The sequence below is a fragment of the Oncorhynchus tshawytscha genome, linkage group LG06, assembly GCF_018296145.1.
Source record: "Oncorhynchus tshawytscha isolate Ot180627B linkage group LG06, Otsh_v2.0, whole genome shotgun sequence".
NCBI lineage: Eukaryota > Metazoa > Chordata > Actinopteri > Salmoniformes > Salmonidae > Oncorhynchus > Oncorhynchus tshawytscha.
In genome coordinates, this window is record NC_056434.1 from 19,680,339 (window position 1) to 19,700,995 (window position 20,657).

General features: G+C 43.6%; 1 protein-coding gene and 1 pseudogene across 1 annotated transcript in view; both read right to left on the reverse strand.

Annotated features, from left to right (window-relative positions):
- The window catches only part of LOC112223281 (cortexin-1-like), a 33,421-nt gene extending 13,246 nt beyond the window's left edge, over positions 1-20,175 (reverse strand). Inside the window, exon 1 of the mRNA XM_042323057.1 lies at positions 20,007-20,175. The gene's annotated coding sequence lies outside the window, so the exon portion shown is untranslated. The remainder of the gene's footprint in view (positions 1-20,006) is intronic.
- Positions 16,489-20,657, reverse strand: part of LOC112253277 — a 52,726-nt pseudogene continuing 48,557 nt past the window's right edge.

Below are 20,657 nucleotides of genomic sequence, written 5' to 3' on the forward strand. Positions count from 1 at the left end.
AACATATTCTTGGTCGTACTGATGGTGAGTTGACGCTGATCTTATATTCAGTAGTTCTTCTCGGCTGTATGTAATGAAACCTAAGATGACCTGGGGTACTAGTGTAAGAAATAACACGTAAAAAAACAAAAAACTGCATAGTTTCCTAGGAACGCGAAGCGAGGCGGCCATCTCTGTCGGCGCCGGAAGTATGAAGTCTCAACCCACCCAAGTCATATTCATTATATAGACAGGCTCGTTTTATTTTGTCTGGTTTAGCGTCCTAGATAAAGCGAAATATTTTTTGCTCATATGATTTGAAAAACGAATCATCAGGCAGCGCCATAAGTAAATGAGTAAACTGAGATATGACTAAGGAGTTAATCAGGGCAATTTTTCCATAAATAGACAGGTATTTACCTCTCCATGGTTGCAGGATCTTGTCTATTTTTAGAAGTTTTCTATTGAAATTCATTGTGGATGTCACAACTTCTGCCGAAGTCGGTCCCTCTCCTTGTTCGGGCAGCGTTCGGCGGTCGACGTCACCGGTCTTCTAGCCATCGTCGATCCACCTTTCATTTTCCATTTGTTTTGTCTTGTTTTCCCACACACCTGCTATTCATTCTTCATTACATGTCATGTATTTAACCCTCTGTTCTCCCCATGTCTGTGTGTGTAATTGTTTATTGTCAGGTTGGCACTCTTCCGGCTTGAAGTAAACCCACAGTAAAGTGCTTTGTCCACTCATCTCTGCTCTCCTGTGCCTGACTTCCAATGCACCAGCTACACCCACACCTTGACAGTGGAGAGCTTATTTATATATTTTATGATATGAATACAGAGTATGTCTACTTCACCATCAGCCCATTTCATAGGTAAGCTGCAGGGTAATGTAAAAGATTAATTTTTTAAGGATCCAATACGTAATATTGTACACTTAACATAATTAGGGTTTAGTCCAGAGAGTACAGACATGTTATCTAGATCTTTAATGAGACATTGCAGGGATCTAGCTTGCGGACTTAACATAAAACTTGAGTCATCGGCATACATGACACCTTTGTTTTTAAGCCTTGGATTTCTAATCCTCTAATGTTGTTATTGGATCTGATTTTAATAGCTAGCATTTCGATGGCCATAACGAATAGATACGGTGACAGCGGACACCCTTGTTTAACTCCTCTTGACAATTCAAAACTCTCTGAGAAGTAGCTGTTATTTACTATTTTACACCTGGGGTTGCTATACATTATTTTTACCCATTTTATAGGAGAATTACCGAAATGTTAAAAATCCAGGCATTTATAAATCAAATCCAGTCTTACTTTATCAAATGCCTTTTCAAAATCCGCTATAAATACCATTCCTGGCTTCTTATTAGTTTCATGATGTTCTATTATTTCTAGTAGTTGTCGTATATTATCTCCAATGTATCGTCCATGTAAAAAACCCGTCTGATCAGGATGAACAATATCTGGTAAAAACCCTTTTAATTCAGAGTGCTATGCATTTTGCTAGTATTTTTGCATCACGACATTGAAGTGTAAGGGGCCTCCAGTTTTTTGATAAACTGGGTCTTTATATTTGCCATCTGGGTCTTGTTTTAATAATAGAGAAATCAGACCTTCCTACTGAATTCCATGAGAGATGGTAACATTCTATATTCATGGCTGTGTTCTTAGGCAAAATTGTGAGTGAGCCCACTCCCTTGGCTGAGAAGCAACCCCACACAAGAATGGTCTCAGGATGCTTTACTGTTGGCATGACACAGGACTGATGGTAGCGCTCACCTTGTCTTCTCCGGACAAGCTTTTTTCCGGATGCCCCAAACAATAGGAAAGGGAATTCATCAGTGAAAATTACTTTACTCCAGTCCTCAGCAGTCCAATCCCTGTACCTTTTTGCAGAATATCAGTCTGTCCATGATGTTTTTCCTGGAGAGAAGTGGCTTCTTTCCTGCCCTTCTTGACACCAGGCCATCCTCCAAAAGTCTTCTCCTCACTGTGCGTGCAGATGCACTCACACCTGCCTGCTGCCATTCCTGAGCTAGCTTTGTACTGGTGGTGCCCCGATCCCGCAGCTGAATCAACTTTAGGAGACGGTCCAGGCGCTTGCTGGACTTTCTTGGGTGCCCTGAAGCCTTCATCACAACAATTGAACCGCTCTCCTTGAAGTTCTTGATGATCCGATAAATGGTTGATTTTGGTGCAATCTTACTGGCAGCAATATCCTTGCCTGTGAAGCCCTTTTTGTGCAATGCAATGATGACGGCACGTGATTGACAGAGGAAAAACAATGATTCCAAGCACCAGCCTCCTTTTGAAGCTTCCAGTCTGTTATTCGAACTAAGTCAGCATGACAAAGTGATCTCCAGCCTTGTCCTCGTCAACCCTCACACCTGTGTTAACGAGAGAATCACTGACATGATGTCCGCTGGTCCTTTTGTGGCAGTGCTGAAATGCAGTGGAGATGTTTTATGGGGATTCAGTTCATTTGCATGGCAAAAATGGACTTTGCTATGAATTGCAATTCATCTGATCACTCTTCATAACATTCTGGAGTATATGCAAATTGCCACCATACAAACTGAGGCAGCAGACTTTGAAAATTAATATTTGTGTCATTCTCAAAACTTTTGGCAAAAACTGTACATTGTCATCCCTGCTAATACTATTGTCTACCTCATAGACTTGCTCTCTCTTCCTCCCTCTCTCCCTCCATCCCTCTCCTCTCATCCTCAATCACCAGCTCCCCAGTGGTCTCCACTTCTGACACACAGCTCCCTACAGACTCTGACTGGCTGCCTCCCCAGCTGTAAGGACTGGCTACATGTATGATTACACACAGCACTATGGTCTTTCATTAAAGTACTACATCTGAGAGCTTGAGTGAAGGAACTTTAATATAAAGTGAGAATGGGCAAATTGTGTGTGCGCACCACAGCAACCAGAGACAGATGGCAGCACCACACCACACACAACTATTACATCACAAAACAGTACAGGCATGCAGACTAGCCTGACTAGCTGAGTGTCTGATGCTCCAGAGTCATACATGTCCCTCAGCATGGGGGTTCATCCCAGACACGTGCACACCAGGGTTTCTGTTAGGAAAACGTAGCACCAGACATTTGACCTGCAGCATTTCAATTGACCGGACATTTGAGAAATTGACCTGACCCATATGCATTGGGTGCGTAACCTGATTAGGGTGTCCACCCACAGTGCTCAGAATGACAGAAATCACAATTAGATAATGATAATTCATCTAACAGAACATGCAACTCGAGGATGCAATGGCATATGTCCTTCTTACTGAATTCTGATGTGCACTTTGAGATGTTAGAATAACGATCCACGTTTACTTTTCCTCAACCAACTAGACGAGTAAAGAACAGCAAAATCACAAACCTATGTCAATCTACTATCCTCCATAGTAGAAAATGTTACCTATTCTATTGGTCAGCTTGTCATTCTGTGCGAGAACGAAATAGCCTACCTAAAACAGACTCTGGGACAGTTATAGGACAATAGATCCCAAACTCATACAACCAGTAGACCTCAGCATTACAACAAACATCTCAAGCTAAAGGCTGATGCAACAGAAGAGGAAGTTTAGCTTAAAATGTTGATAAAGTATTATTTCTTCACATTATAAGCACAGCAATGCCCACTAGGCAGTAGGCTACACTCGAATGACAAGAGGAACACCTATGTGAGAATGCTGTTCATTGACTACAACTCAACAACTCGTTCAACACCATAGTCCCCTCCAAGCTCATCACTAAGCTCAGGACCCTGGGACTGAACACCTTTTTTTGCAACTGGATCCTGGACTTCCGGACGGGCCGCCCCCCAGGTGGTAAGAGTAGGCAACAACACATCCGCCACGCTGACCCTCAATACGAGGGAACCTTAGGGGTGTGGGCTTAGTCTCGTCCTGTACGCTCTGTTTACCCATGACTGTGTGGCTGCGCACGACTCCAACACCATCATTCAATTTGATGACGACACGACGCTGGTAGACCTGAACACTGACAACAATGAAACAGCACACCTGGCAGTGTGGTGCCAGGACAACAACCTCTCCCTCAACATCAGCAAGACAAAGGAGCTGATCGTGGACTACAGGAAACGGAGGTGCGAGCACGCCCCTATTCATCAACGGGCTGTAGTGGAGCGGGTCGAGAGCTTCATGTTCCTCGGTGTCCACATCACTAAGGAATTAACATGGTCCACACACACCAACACAGTCATGAAGAAGGCACGACAACGCCTTTCCCCCCTCAGGAGGCTGAAAAGATTTGGCATGAGCCCTCAGATCCTCAAAAAGTTATACAGCTGCATCATTGAGAGCATCTTGACTGGCTGTATCATAGCTTGGTATGGCAACTGCTTGGCATCCGAACGCAAGGCGCTACAGAGGGTAGTGCTTACGGACCAGTACATCATACTGCCATCCAGGACCTCTATACCAGGCGGTGTCAGATGAAGGCCCTAAAAATTGTCAAAGACTCCAGCCACCCAAGTTATAGACTGTTCTCTCTGCAACCGCACAGCAAGTGGTAACGATGCACCATCTGGAACCAACAGGACCCCGAACAGCTTCTTCCCCCAAGACCCTGAACAGCTTCTTCCCCCAAGACCCTGAACAGCTTCTACCCCCAAGACCCTGAACAGCTTCTACCCCCAAGACCCTGAACAGCTTCTTCCCCCAAGACCCTGAACAGCTTCTATCCCCAAGACCCTGAACAGCTTCTTCCCCAAGACCCTGAACAGCTACTTCCCCCAAGACCCTGAACAGCTTCTTCCCCAAGACCCTGAACAGCTTCTTCCCCAAGACCCTGAACAGCTTCTTCCCCAAAGACCCTGAACAGCTTCTACCCCCAGGACCCTGAACAGCTTCTACGCCCAAGACCCTGAACAGCTTCTACCCCCAAGACCCTGAACAGCTTCGTCCCCCAAGACCCTGAACAGCTTCTACCCCCTTTAGAACTCTTTTGACTCATCACATATACTGCTGCTTCCCTATATATGTCACTCCCTTTGGTTCCTTCCATATATATGTCACTCCCTTTGGTTCCTTCCCTATATATGTCACTCCCTTTGGTTCCTTCCCTATATATGTCACTCCCTTTGGTTCCTTCCCTATATATGTCACTCCCTTTGGTTCCTTCCCTATATATGTCTCTCCCTTTGGTTCCTTCCCTATAAATGTCACTCCCTTTGGTTCCTTCCCTATATATGTCTCTCCCTTTGGTTCCTTCCCTATATATGTCACTCCCTTCCCTCTCTCCCTTTGGTTCCCTCCCCTATATATGTCTCCCTATATATGTCCCTTTGGTTCCTTCCCTATATATGTCACTCCTTTTGGTTCCTTCCCTATATATGTCTCTCCCTTTGGTTCCTTCCCTATATATGTCACTCCCTTTGGTTCCTTCCCTATATATGTCTCTCCCTTTGGTTCCTTCCCTATATATGTCACTCCCTTTGGTTCCTTCCCTATATATGTCTCTCCCTTTGGTTCCTTCCCTATATATGTCTCTCCCTTTGGTTCCTTCCCTATATATGTCTCTCCCTTTGGTTCCTTCCCTATATATGTCACTCCCTTTGGTTCCTTCCTATATATGTCACTCCCTTTGGTTCCTTCCCTATATATGTCTCTCCCTTTGGTTCCTTCCCTATATATGTCACTCCCTTTGGTTCCTTCCCTATATGTCTCTCCCTTTGGTTCCTTCCCTATAGTCTCTCCTTTGGTTCCTTATATGTCTCTCCCTTTGGTTCCTTCCCTATATATGTCTCTCCCTTTGGTTCCTTCCCTATATATGCTCCCTTTGGTTCCTTCCCTATATATGTCACTCCCTTTGGTTCCTTCCCTATATATGTCACTCCCTTTGGTTCCTTCCCTATATATGTCTATAAGTCTCCCTTTGGTTCCTTCCCTATAAGTCTCTCCCTTTGGTTCCTTCCCTATATGTCACTCCCTTTGGTTCCTTCCCTATAAGTCTCTCCCTTTGGTTCCTTCCCTATATATGTCTCTCCCTTTGGTTCCTTCCTATATATATGTCACTCCCTTTGGTTCCTTCCCTATATATGTCACTCCCTTTGGTTCCTTCCCTATAGTCTCTCCCTTTGGTTCCTTCCCTATAAGTGTCTCCCTTTGTTCCTTCCCTATAAGTTCCTTCCCTATAAGTCTCTCCCTTTGGTTCCTTCCCTATATATGTCACTCCCTTTGGTTCCTTCCCTATAAGTCACTCCCTTTGGTTCCTTCCCTATAAGTCACTCCCTTTGGTTCCTTCCCTTAAGTCACTCCCTTTGGTTCCTTCCCTATATATGTCTCTCCCTTTGGTTCCTTCCCTATATACTCCCTTTGTCTCTCCCTTTGGTTCCTTCCCTATAAGTCTCTCCCTTTGGTTCCTTCCCTATATGTCACTCCCTTTGGTTCCTTCCTATATATGTCTCCCTTTGGTTCCTTCCCTATATGTCACTCCCTTTGGTTCCTTCCCTATATATGTCTCTCCCTTTGGTTCCTTCCCTATATGTCTCTCCCTTTGGTTCCTTTGGTTCCCCTATATATGTCTCTCCCTTTGGTTCCTTCCCTATATAAGTCACTCCCTTTGGTTCCTTCCCCTATATATATAAGTCTCTCCCTTTGGTTCCTTCCCTATATATGTCTCTCCCTTTGGTTCCTTCCCTATATGTCTCTCCCTTTGGTTCCTTCTTCCTATAAGTCACTCCCTTTGGTTCCTTCCCTATATTTGTCTCTCCCTTTGGTTCCTTCCCTATATGTCACTCCCTTTGGTTCCTTCCCTATAATGTCTCTCCCTTTGGTTCCTTCCCTATATCACTCCCTTTGTCACTCCCTTTGGTTCCTTCCCTATAGTCACTCCCTTTGTTCCTCCCTCCCTTTGGTTCCTTCCCTATATATGTCACTCCCTTTGGTTCCTTCCCTATATGTCTCTCCCTTTGGTTCCTTCCCCTATATATGTCTTCCCTCCTTTGGTTCCTTCCCTATAATGTCTCTCCCTTTGGTTCCTTCCCTATAATGTCTCTCCCTTTGGTTCCTTCCCTATAATGTCTCTCCCTTTGGTTCCTTCCCTATATCCCTTTGTCTCTCCCTTTGGTTCCTTCCCTATAGTCTCTCCTTTGTCAGTCTCCCTTTGGTTCCTTCCCTATATGTCACTCCCTTTGGTTCCTTCCCTATATATGTCACTCCCTTTGGTTCCTTCCCTATAAGTCTCTCCTTTGGTTCCTTCCCTATATGTCTCTCCCTTTGGTTCCTTCCCTATAAGTCTCTCCTTTGGTTCCTTCCCTATAAGTTCTCCCTTTGGTTCCTTCCCTATAAGTCACTCCCTTTGGTTCCTTCCCTATATATGTCACTCCCTTTGGTTCCTTCCCTATAAGTCTCTCTCTTTGGTTCCTTCCCCATGTGTCTCTCCCTTTGGTTCCTTCCCTATATATGTCACTCCCTTTGGTTCCCTCCCTATATATGTCACTCCCTTTGGTTCCTTCCCTATATATGTCACTCCCTTTGGTTCCTTCCCTATAAGTCTCTCCCTTTGGTTCCTTCCCTATAAGTCTCTCCCTTTGGTTCCTTCCCTATATATGTCACTCCCTTTGGTTCCTTCCCTATGAGTCACTCCCTTTGGTTCCTTCCCTATATATGTCACTCCCTTTGGTTCCTTCCCTATATATGTCACTCCCTTTGGTTCCTTCCCTATAAGTCACTCCCTTTGGTTCCTTCCCTATACTCCTTTGTTCCTTCCTTTGGTTCCTTCCCTATTCCTTGGTTCTATAAGTCACTCCCTTTGGTTCCTTCCCTATAAGTCTCTCCCTTTGTCAAGTCTCCCTTTGGTTCCTTCCCTATAAGTCTCTCCCTTTGGTTCCTTCCCTATATAGTCTCTCCCTTTGTCCTCCCTTTGGTTCCTTCCCTATAAGTCTCTCCCTTTGGTTCCTTCCCTATAGTCACTCCCTTTGTCACTCCCTTTGGTTCCTTCCCTATAAGTCACTCCCTTTGGTTCCTTCCCTATAAGTCACTCCCTTTGGTTCCTTCCCTATAAGTCTCTCCCTTTGGTTCCTTCTCCCTTTGGTTCCTTCCCTATAAATCACTCCCTTTGGTTCCTTCCCTATAAGTCTCTCCCTTTGGTTCCTTCCCTATAAGTCACTCCCTTTGGTTCCTTCCCTATAAGTCACTCCCTTTGGTTCCTTCCCTATAAGTCACTCCCTTTGGTTCCTTCCCTATAAGTCTCTCCCTTTGGTTCCTTCCCTATAAGTCACTCCCTTTGGTTCCTTCCCTATAAGTCTCTCCCTTTGGTTCCTTCCCTATAAGTCTCTCCCTTTGGTTCCTTCCCTATAAGTCACTCCCTTTGGTTCCTTCCCTATAAGTCACTCCCTTTGGTTCCTTCCCTATAAGTCACTCCCTTTGGTTCCTTCCCTATAAGTCTCTCCCTTTGGTTCCTCCCTATAAGTCTCTCCCTTTGGGTTCCTTCCTATAAGTCTCTCCCTTTGGTTCCTTCCCTATAAGTCACTCCCTTTGGTTCCTTCCCTATAAGTCTCTCCCTTTGGTTCCTTCCCTATAAGTCACTCCCTTTGGTTCCTTCCCTATAAGTCTCTCCCTTTGGTTCCTTTCCTCCCTTTGGTTCCTTCCCTATAAGTCTCTCCCTTTGGTTCCTTCCCTATAAGTCTCTCCCTTTGGTTCCTTCCCTATAAGTCTCTCCCTTTGGTTCCTTCCCTATAAGTCTCTCCCTTTGGTTCCTTCCCTATAAGTCACTCCCTTTGGTTCCTTCCTATATATGTCACTCCCTTTGGTTCCTTCCCTATAAGTCACTCCCTTTGGTTCCTTCCCTATAGTACTCCCTTTGTCTCTCCCTTTGGTTCCTTCCCTATAAGTCTCTCCCTTTGGTTCCTTCCCTATAAGTCTCTCCCTTTGGTTCCTTCCCTATAAGTCTCTCCCTTTGGTTCCTTCCCTATAAGTCTCTCCCTTTGGTTCCTTTGGTTCCTTCCCTATAAGTCTCTCCCTTTGGTTCCTTCCCTATAAGTCTCTCCCTTTGGTTCCTTCCCTATAAGTCTCTCCCTTTGGTTCCTTCCCTATAAGTCACTCCCTTTGGTTCCTTCCCTATAAGTCTCTCCCTTTGGTTCCTTCCCTATAAGTCTCTCCCTTTGGTTCCTTCCCTATAAGTCACTCCCTTTGGTTCCTTCCCTATAAGTCTCTCCCTTTGGTTCCTTCCCTATAAGTCTCCCTTTGGTTCCTTCCCTATAAGTCTCTCCCTTTGGTTCCTTCCCCCTATAAGTCTCTCCCTTTGGTTCCTTCCCTATAAGTCTCTCCCTTTGGTTCCTTCCCTATAAGTCACTCCCTTTGGTTCCTTCCCTATAAGTCACTCCCTTTGGTTCCTCCCCCTTTGGTTCCTTCCCTATAATGTCACTCTCCCTTTGGTTCCTTCCCTATAAGTCTCTCCCTTTGGTTCCTTCCCTATAAGTCACTCCCTTTGGTTCCTTCCCTATAAGTCTCTCCCTTTGGTTCCTTCCCTATATATAAGTCACTCCCTTTGGTTCCTTCCCTATATACTCCCTTTGTCACTCCCTTTGGTTCCTTCCCTATAAGTCTCTCCCTTTGGTTCCTTCCCTATATATAAGTCACTCCCTTTGGTTCCTTCCCTATAAGTCTCTCCCTTTGGTTCCTCCTATAAGTCTCTCCCTTTGGTTCCTTCCCTATAAGTCTCTCCCTTTGGTTCCTTCCCTATAGTCTCTCCTTTGGTTCCTTCACTCCCTTTGGTTCCTTCCCTATAAGTCTCCCTTTGGTTCCTTCCCTATAAGTCACTCCCTTTGGTTCCTTCCCTATAAGTCTCTCCCTTTGGTTCCTTCCCTATAAGTCACTCCCTTTGGTTCCTTCCCTATAAAGTTCTTCCTCCCTTTGGTTCCTTCCCTATAAGTCTCTCCCTTTGGTTCCTTCCTATAAGTCACTCCCTTTGGTTCCTTCCCTATAAGTCACTCCCTTTGGTTCCTTCCCTATAAGTCTCTCCCTTTGGTTCCTTCCCTATAAGTCTCTCCCTTTGGTTCCTTCCCTATAAGTCACTCCCTTTGGTTCCTTCCATATAAGTCTCTCCCTTTGGTTCCTTCCCTATAAGTCACTCCCTTTGGTTCCTTCCCTATAAGTCACTCCCTTTGGTTCCTTCCATATAAGTCACTCCCTTTGGTTCCTTCCATATAAGTCACTCCCTTTGGTTCCTTCCCTATAAGTCACTCCCTTTGGTTCCTTCCATATAAGTCACTCCCTTTGGTTCCTTCCCTATAAGTCTCTCCCTTTGGTTCCTTCCCTATAAGTCACTCCCTTTGGTTCCTTCCCTATAAGTCACTCCCTTTGGTTCCTTCCCTATAAGTCACTCCCTTTGGTTCCCTCCCTATAAGTCACTCCCTTTGGTTCCCTCCCTATAAGTCTCTCCCTTTGGTTCCTTCCCTATAAGTCACTCCCTTTGGTTCCTTCCCTATAAGTCTTCACTCCCTTTGGTTCCTTCCCTATAAGTCTCTCCCTTTGGTTCCTTCCCTATAAGTCTCTCCCTTTGGTTCCTTCCCTATAAGTCACTCCCTTTGGTTCCTTCCCTATAAGTCTCTCCCTTTGGTTCCTTCCCTATAAGTCTCTCCCTTTGGTTCCTTCCCTATAATAAGTTCACTCCCTTTGGTTCCTTCCCTATAAGTCTCTCCCTTTGGTTCCTTCCCTATAAGTCACTCCCTTTGGTTCCTTTGGTTCCTTTGGTTCCTTCCCTATAAGTCTCTCCCTTTGGTTCCTTCCCTATAAGTCCTCCCTTTGGTTCCTTTGGTTCCCTATTAGTCTCCCTTTGGTTCCTTCCATATAAGTCTCTCCCTTTGGTTCCTTCCCTATAAGTCTCTCCCTTTGGTTCCTTCCCTATAAGTCTCTCCCTTTGGTTCCTTCCCTATAAGTCTCTCCCTTTGGTTCCTTCCATATAAGTCTCTCCCTTTGGTTCCTTCCCCTATAAGTCCCTTTGGTTCTCCCATTGTTTCCTGTTCCTTCTATAAGTTTCCCTTTGGTTCCTTCCATATAAGTTCTCCTTTGGTTCCTTCAGTTTTCCCTATAAGTCTGTCCATTGTTTCCTTTCAGTTATAAGTCTCTCCCTTTGGTTCCTTCCATATAAGTCTCTCCCTTCAGTTCCTTCCCATGTCTGTCCCTTTGTTTTCTATAAGTCTCTCCTTTGGTTCCTTCCCTATAAGTCTCTCCATTGTTTTGTTTTCAGTTTCCTTCCATATAAGTCTGTGCTTTGTTTTCTGTCTCTCCTTTGGTTTTCTATAAGTTTCCCTTTGTTCCTTCTATGCATTGTTTCCTTTGGTTCCTTCCATATGTCTCCCTTTGCATTGTTTCTGTTCCTTCCCTATAAGTCTTCATGTCTGTGCATTGTTTCTGCAGTTCCTTTCCCATGTCTGTCCATTGTTTCTTTGTTTCCAGTTTCCTATAAGTCTGTGCATTGTTTCTTTGTTTCAGTTTCATGTCTGTCCTATTGTCTCTCCCTTTGGTTCCTTCCCTATAAGTTCCCATGTCTCCTTCCATTGTTTCCCTTTGGTTTCAGTTTCCCTATAAGTCTGTGCATTGTTTCTGTTATAAGTTTCATGTCTGTCCCATTGTTTTGGTTTCCTTCCCCATGTGTCATTGTTTCTGTTTCAGTTTCATGTCTGTGCATTGTTTCTGTTTCAGTTTCATGTCTGTGCATTGTTTCTGTTTCAGTTTCATGTCTGTGCATTGTTTCTGTTTCAGTTTCATGTCTGTGCATTGTTTCTTATTTTGTATTATGTTGTGTTTATTGATTAAATCACTCACTCCCTGAACTTGCTTCCCGACTCTTTAGCGCACATCGTTACACTTTGGCTAATAGAAAATGAAATAAATTTGATTTGAAAAACAATAGAACATGAGAGAATAGGCTACTGGTTTCAATGGAAGACTTTATAAAATGATTGCCTCCGCATTTCTATGGTGTGATTTTGGCCTGGCTACTTTGAAGCAAGGAAAGACATACCTCATATGTAGTAAAACGTTCACGTTTCAAACAATTAAGTAAATGTTTTCAAATTGCATGCTGTCTCCAGCTCATTGCAGGTTGTCCCGTGACACACTGAAGCCTGTGTACCATTGTCTATGCACTTGAACAGTGAATGGGAATCGCACTTCAATTTCTAGCTCTTTTAGTAGCTCTTTTAATCGTAGCCATAAAAAAAGATATATTTTGCATTTAGAATTGTTGCTCATTGATTGGTCTTCTAAAAGTATGTTTCACTCCAGCAGCAACGGGAGCTGTAGCAGAAAACTAGGTTATGTATCTGTATGCTGTGCATGTGTGAAAAATAAGACATAATGACTAACAAAAATACACAAGCGCCAATTTAATGCTACAAAATTATGCAAATTACCTATAGACAGATAAGCATAGCCAGTCAAATGTATTCACATAGACTGGTATTTCCATCAATTAATAGGCTAAAAAGCATTCTTCACAATGGGATTCTTTTTCTTCTCCAAGACAATTGGCCTGCATCAATTTTATTTATCATCAAAAGACAGTTAACACTGGCTCACAACCCTTGTGGACACACACAACAAGCTTGCATGCACACATGGACACACACGCACGCACACACACACGCACACACACAGGCATCTCAATTATTTCCTTTGCCACTTGGATGGTAGGAAGACCAGAAATAGAAAAAGGAGGTAGGGATGTAGAGAGGGAAAGTAAGCAGCAGAAACAGACTCCTGGCAGAGAATGTCCCTCTTTGGGGAATGACAAAGAAACAGGAAACACACCTCCCTCCCTGCTGAGTCTGTGGCTCCTTGCTTCTGCCTGTGGCTCTCTGTGTGTGACAGAGACAGAGTACCTATGAAACCGACTACCATTCAATAGGATCATATTCACCCTGAGACAAACATTTTACTAATCACCTGTCACATGTCCCATTGAGCACAGACTCAACTCCACACCAACAATGGCTATGGATTCAATCATCCAATCATAGGTGTGTTCTCAAAGGTCTCTTTCCTTTTACACTACAGTAGGAAAACAAACTATTGATTTTACTTAGAAATTAAAGTTTGCAAGGAAAAATGTGGCAATTTTGCAAAACTGTTTAGAGAAACCTTACACACTATCCATTTGTACATTTCTGATAACTCGTTGCTTTGTCCAAAACTCGTTACAACTGACCTTGACAGTGTGCTAGATAGCGGATAACACAAAGATAGACACTCCCTCTCTCTCTCTCTGAGGAGTCAAGGGAAAGCATTATTCAGTGGCTATCAGTGTGTGTGTGTGTGTGTGTGTGTGTGTGTGTGTGTGTGTGTGTGTGTGTGTGTGTGTGTGTGTGTGTGTGTGTGTGTGTGTGTGTGTGTGTGTGTGTGTGTGTGTGTGTGTGTGTGTGTGTGTGTGTGTGTGTGTGTGTGTGTGTGTGTGTGTGTGTGCGAATGCACGCACACGTCTCTGCCAGCCTGCCTGCCTGCATTTGTGTGTGTGTACAGTCACTCAGTCAGTGGGAAGGGAGGTAGGGAAGGGGCGAGGGGAGATTGTTCAGCTTATTTTCCTCCTCGTTAGTCCTCCCTCCAACCATCACGATCCATCAGGCTCGCTCGCCCACTCCATTACTCCATGAGGACACTTCCTCTCAGCTCTGCTGCTGGAACGAGTCCTCTGAGAGGTGCAGAGGGGAGACCTGCCTTATCACTCTTCATAGAACACCAGCATCTTAACACACACACACTCCGGGTCAGCCTACACAGGGCCATTGGTCACACCGGTGGTGACAGAGCTCATCAGAGTAAATGAAGAAATAGCTAAATGACATTTAGTTACCTTACTGGGCTCTGCTCTACCCTTTCCCTGCTCTTCTAGTGTATACACACATGCACACACAAACACACACACACAACCTGCATTAACATGGCAGGGCAATATCTTTTCATTAGGTCCAACACCATTATTGTATCATCAACCCCCCTCTAACTGCAGCACCTAACTACAGCCAAGAGAGAGAGAGAAGCAACCCCCTCCTCTAAAGATCTAAATGTCCTCCAGTCTCACAGGACTGCAGAGAATTGAATGAACCCTTTCCAATGTTGTGTTTATAAAGATGAATTGGAAAGGAGAGAAGCCTGTCAACAAAACTCAGGTTATTTCCAGCCCCTAAAAAAACTATGTTATTTGTAGGAAAAACATAAGCTGAGGAAATACAGAAGAGGCAACACAGTATGGTCCATAGGAAATCATATTGATGCCATCCATCATGGCCCTTATTGATGTGCTTCTTTGATTTTAGCCGTGTATAGATAGATATACCAGTGTTTGTCCTCTACCATTCATCCCAGCAAGAGGGGACTAATTAAGCAATAAGGCCCAAGGAGGTGTGGTATATGGCCAATATACCACGGCTAAGGGCTGTTCTTATGCACAATGCAAATTGGAGTGCCTGGATACAGCCCTTAGCTGTGGTATATTGGCCATATACCACATACCTCCGAGGTGCCTTATTGCTATTATAAACTGGTTACCAACGTAATTCATTTTATTTCATACCCGTGGTATTCGGTCTTATATACCACAACTTTCAGCCAATCAGCATTCAGGGCTCAAACTACCCAGTTTATAATGAGGAGTATCTCACCAGGTCACCTTGGGCTCCCAACAACAACAAACCAACCAAATTCCAACCGCATCCAAGCCTCTCAGCTCGTTAGCGGCAGTCTATATAAAAACACTATACGCTCACCCACCTCTGTTTATGAGGTATTTTTAGAGACAACCAAAGACAAATGGGCAAATTGGCATCTCCCTTTACAGTAAGCATTCCTCTCAGTCTCAGGCCAGGCCCTGGTCTCTGAACCTCACTGTAGTTAATGATGCTTGCCGCTATTCAAACACTACTGTAGAGATCAAGTTGAGCAATTAAACATACAGCTGTTCCATCTTGAAGTGCCTGTTTAGCCCTCTGCCATCCCCTTCTAGTCGGCCTGCCACTTTAGTGAGAAGAGAAGCACAGTCTTCTTTTAGTGAGTGTGCTTGTGTTGGTGCCAGGGCGAGTGGGGCGAGCAGGGGGCAAAGGGGTGGAGCACTTGAGACTGCTGACCTTTTAAAACAACGCAGCGAATAAAAAGACAGCGAGATGAATTGTATATTCATACATTCTCCAGACATGTCGACTCACATATATAAATGCACTTTTCTCCCATTCACCCTCATAATTTTGAAGTATAAGCCATTCAGGCTATTCTAGTGAGGAAACGGTGGCCTTTGGAGGTTATAAATTGTCTGTGGGTTCCCTGGAAGACATTCCTCACCGTGATACAGCCCAGGCAGAGAGAGGAGGACAAATCTGTTCTAGACAGGAGCACAATGGCCAAGCGTTTTCCTTTTACAAAGGCCACTCTGTTATCCCACAGATGCATCATGCAGACTACTCGAAGCATAAACATGATCAGTCAATTCCAATTCCAATTCCAATTAGTGTTTGGATCAGTTATGAGACAAATGTATTAGAACATGAACATATCCCGTGCTGGGATGGTGTTGTGCTAGACTCAGGGTCATCTGGTGAGAGAGGACAGCAACACACTACAACCCAGCGGGGGAGATAATCTAGTTCAGAGCGGCTGCTTCCACTCCAGGATGCTTGTGTAATATTACTGATTGTCTGAGCCGTCAGTGTGTGTCGCACCGCAGGGAGCCTGTGGCCTTCCATAAAGAGCCCATGCTGCTGATGAAGTAATATTACACTCTTTGAGGTTACTCCATGCTGGCAAAGAAAACAGCCACCTCTCAGAGGGTGGGATGCAGGCATTACAAATTTAGAAGTCTCTCATTGGCACACACACACACACACACACACACACACACACACACACACACACACACACACACACACACACACACACACACACACACACACACACACACACACACACACACACACACACACACACACACACACACACACACACACACACACTACTCAAATTCTTTCTTTCTCTCACTTCATCCATTCTGAGTTTCTATTCATCTCAATTTCCCTGTGAAAAAGCAGAACTGCGTCACTCCAACCCTGCTTCCCTACTGCGTCCCTCCAACCCTGCGTCCCTACGAGACCGCCAGGGTGAAGGGCAGCCTTAGAAGAGCCACTCAGCAGTCACAGAGAATAAGACTCAGTCCAGTCAAACCCACCTGAAATACATCTTTAATTTACATCCCAAATCACACCATGAAATATTCAGTGAGACGAGGGCTTTCCAAAGTGGCAGTGTGTCAGCCCTCTGCCGGGCCCCCCAGCCACTCATCACAGAACCCCCACGTCAGCGGAACTGTCAGACGTGTGTTTGGAGCTGAGACACCACTGAGGAAGAGGCGGCCGGAGGCGGGGCGAGAGAAGAAGAATGGAATGCTAATCCCTGTGACTCACGTCTGTATTCATGAAGGAAAGCGGACGATAGTCGGCCAGGCAGACGAACATCAATCAGAGGTATCTAGGAGGGAGCGTGTGGCAGGGTGGGCAGGAATATGAAGATGTCAGCACTCCCAAAGTCTGAGGACAGCACTTTCCTCTGTTCTGGTCCGCTGTGGGGATCAGGGAATATCAACACATATATTACACGCTCCGCAGGGCACCAACAATACAGAGTCCGCAAAGTCAAAACTAAAAATGTCCCAAGGAAAGGTTGGTAAAGGTTAGAGCAACTCTGAGACAGGATATAATACAATACATTTCAGTCTGTGATAAGAAGACGTGCTGACAGACTGGGACCGGAACGTCCCTCTTTTTTTATCTCTGGCCACAAAGTTACAAAGTCTTTGAAATGAAATTAAGTGAAAAGGCAGTTGAGGACTAAAAATGTTAATAGTCTGGTCAAACTGGTAGCTGGGCTATACAATACATGCTAACTGTCCAGATCCAATTCACAACAGAAGGCATAAATTGAGCACTAACGAATGGATTCAGCAAGAAAGTGAAGTCCCCAAACACAGGATGTTGGTAAAGTCAGAGAGTCAGTAAACTGATCTCTGGGCTAGGGAAATCCTCAAGAATCTCGGAATAATATTTCTCAAAGAAATGCAGCCCAAACACATTTAGAGAAGAAAGGGAGAGTTTAACAGAATATCTCCTAACTGTCAGCAGATTCTAGTCCAAGAAGGCATTGTGCCACAACACAAAGGCAGGTTTAATAGGTCCGGTTTGAGAGGTTAAAGGGTTATCTGTAATGGTGTTCCACACGCTCAGATGAAGAGAGGAGATCATAAAACCTGTCCCAGTGTCAATTATCAAATGGCTCCAGAATATAGGGATGATGAATATTTGAAGAGCGATCTCGGCAGGAAATCGAAACCCTGTGTTTCCCAATCAAGGTTAGAGTTCCATGACCGACGGCTCTGTTCTCTTCCATTGAAATAATTGTAGATGCAGATATGGCTGATGGAAACCGTACGTGCAGCTGCTGGCAGCTACGGCCTTTTGGGAGATGCCAGCTTCTGTTCCAGGGAATAAAGCATGTTAGACATTCAAAACGCAGTGTGTGGCCACATCTGAACTGGCGCTCAAAATTGAATCCCACCACAGTGTGACATTTTCATCATGTTAGGAGCTAGCAAGCTACTGTAAGGCAGGTTTACTCTATAACACAGTTCCTATGTATATATAAGCATTGAGAGCAACAGTGCGAGATGATAAGTGCTATGGAGTGGATAATAGCAGGAGTTTAGTCACCCTGTAGCACTTGACAAGGACATGAGTGCTTTATTAGTGTTAATCCCACAGGTTTCCTCCTTGTCGCTCCTCAGATTACTGGTGTAGATCATCATTACCATATCAGACTAAAGAAAAGAAGCCTCTGATTACTCATTACAGTCAACCAGCTTCACAATAACCCAGGAGGATGGTAATACAATGCAACACAATTCAGATAAAGACTTGGAGGCTGTAGGTCACTCACACCCAGTACAGATTTCCTCAACTCAAATCGCTCTTGGACTCCGGCAACAGACTGAGGCAATAGATGTCCGTTCTGTATGCACAGCGGGGATAGCCAATAGCACTTCCCTGATACAGCTGGCCATGCTGTATCCAATAACACACAGAGGACAAAATGAAAGATACAGTATACACATAAGCTTCTAGATCAGTGTTGGGGAGTAGTGAACTACATGTTGTCAAACTAGAGATTTAACTACATGTTGCAGTAGCTTGGATTCAAATCTAGGTAGTGTTTTCAGTAGTTAATGACTTGTTTTGCCATGTAGCGTTGTAGCTAAATATTGGAACTACACACAACTTTTTTTAGCTAAAATAAAATATGGGTGAATTAGGCAATAATTTATTTTCATTTTCGACATCAGACCTGCTTAATTCTTATTTGAAACATAGTTTTTGTTTTTAATAGGCTAAATGACACATTCTATTCACATCTGACTCCAGTGATCTGTTCTGCAATTTGGAGTTTATAACATTTCAGATGTAGATAATTTATCACTAAGAAGTTTGGATGTAGTGAAAGATGTAGTAACTTCAGTTAAGTAAGGTTTAGCTGTAGTATATCTTAACTTCTTCCAGTGTGAAGTAATTGGTAGCTTGGTAAACTATTTTCCGAGTAGCTTACCCAACACTGCTGCTAGTGTTTCCTATTAACATCAATTACGAACTGGGCAGAGAGCATCAAGCTGGACATAATGAGGTTCAAATGAAACACGTAGTCTTATTGTCAGTTCTAATCTGTTGGTTTTGATTGGTCTAACCACACCTAATAGCTGTTTGGGAGGTGGATTATCTTTATAGCACCATAGATATCTACAAATATTCATTTCATTCAGGTTTTCTATTCTGGCTTGCTTGAAACAAAAAAAGGAACCTGGAAAAATGTCTAGTTGCTAACACACACTGTCATACAATTTCCTGACATGTTGGTCCACCTGATATGGGAAGCTGCAGGTAATTGCATGGTTTCAAATAACTCAAGGCTAACAGTGTTGGAAAACAGTGTGACTGTTGTTGTTGTTTGTTCATGCTCACTGCTCCCTAACAGTCAAGTTATACACTTGTTACATGATGTATTACAGAAATATGACATTGTTGGACATTGTTATTCCGATGAAGTCTGTTCAATGTACCTGTGAATATCCAAATAGATCCCTGAATCTAGTGTTCTCTTTTTAAACTCGAAAATGATCCATGCTCATTAGTCTGGTGTGATATTAAATCATGTTTATATTCACCTTGACACAAAACAATGATATACAGTTTGTTAGGTCCTAGAAAGCATACTGCTTTTACCATAATGAAAAAACATAATAACCCCAAAGGCAATGTATAAACAATTGCACATTATTATTATAATAAATAATAATGACTGAGAGTAACATTTTGTTTTGCTGAATAATATTATGCCAAGACAGTAGGCTATTCCCAATATTCCTCCAGTCAAGAGCATTCACAGAAATGTTTATTGCAGCACTTTGGCAAAGGTAGGCCTACTATGAGTAGCTAATGTGTCTTGGCATTTGGTTGAATTCACATTCTGTATTGACTATTGAGAACGACATTGACTATTGAGACCGATTGACGCAACACGGCATAACCGATTTTTTTTGCATTCGTTTTGTAGAGAGAAACAGCTGACTATATGGCGCGTAATCTATAGTATTATATATCACATAATAGCAAAACAAATAAAAGCTTACAACCCTCTTTAAAAGCCTCTTTAAAAGCCATTAGAAATACTGATACATTTTTGTTGTTTTTTTTATCTGTAAAATGTTCAGTATTATTTTACAAAACATGGACACTTATTGACATGCAAATGCATTTAAAACCCTGTGCCTTAACATTCATTTCCACATTACTACAGTATTTCCAAAGTCACTTCGGAAACACAGACTGACATGACCTGGTAAAATACTTTTACGCGCGCCTCAAAACCTTGCCTTAAGCAAGCTGATAAGAAACAATGTCACGACAATCATTCCTCAAAACTGTATGCTAATAGTGTTCACAAACCTGAGTTCTTGAGGGGTGACAACGCGTCGTTATTGTTAGAAGAGACAGGGTTGGTCAAACTTCGTGCTCTATGATGTGCGCTCTTGCTGGTAGCATGTGTTGCTCATGCGCTCTCCTGTCGGGGCGACTATTTGATGAGTGCTATTGCGCGAGTCTCTTAAAGCACCCCCACCCTCCTCTTCTCTTTCTAGGAGACAGTCATCCAATCAGAAAAAAATATATCACACAATACAGTAACACAAATAATGCCTAGGATAGTACTGTAATTCGAGCATGTACTTTATGTGCACCTCATTTTTTATACAATACAAATAGGCAAACTATAAACAATGTTAAATCTGATTATTAATGTATAGGCCTACAGGTGACTTTGGATCTGATGATAATACATCATACTAAAGTGTGATGACAAATGCATGTTTTCCATTCCATGGAGCACACCAATGCCAGCAGCTGTGTTCCTTTGACACCTCATAAGGCTTCAAAACATAGAGGTGGAATCAATGTACTTAACCCTTAACCCAACGTACTTAACCCTAAGCCCCTTTAGCATCGAAAATATTCACATTACTCCAGCCCTCTATTTTTAGGACTCCCCCATGAGACATTGTATAATTTGAACACTGCTTGCATCATACCACTGCCCTGTAA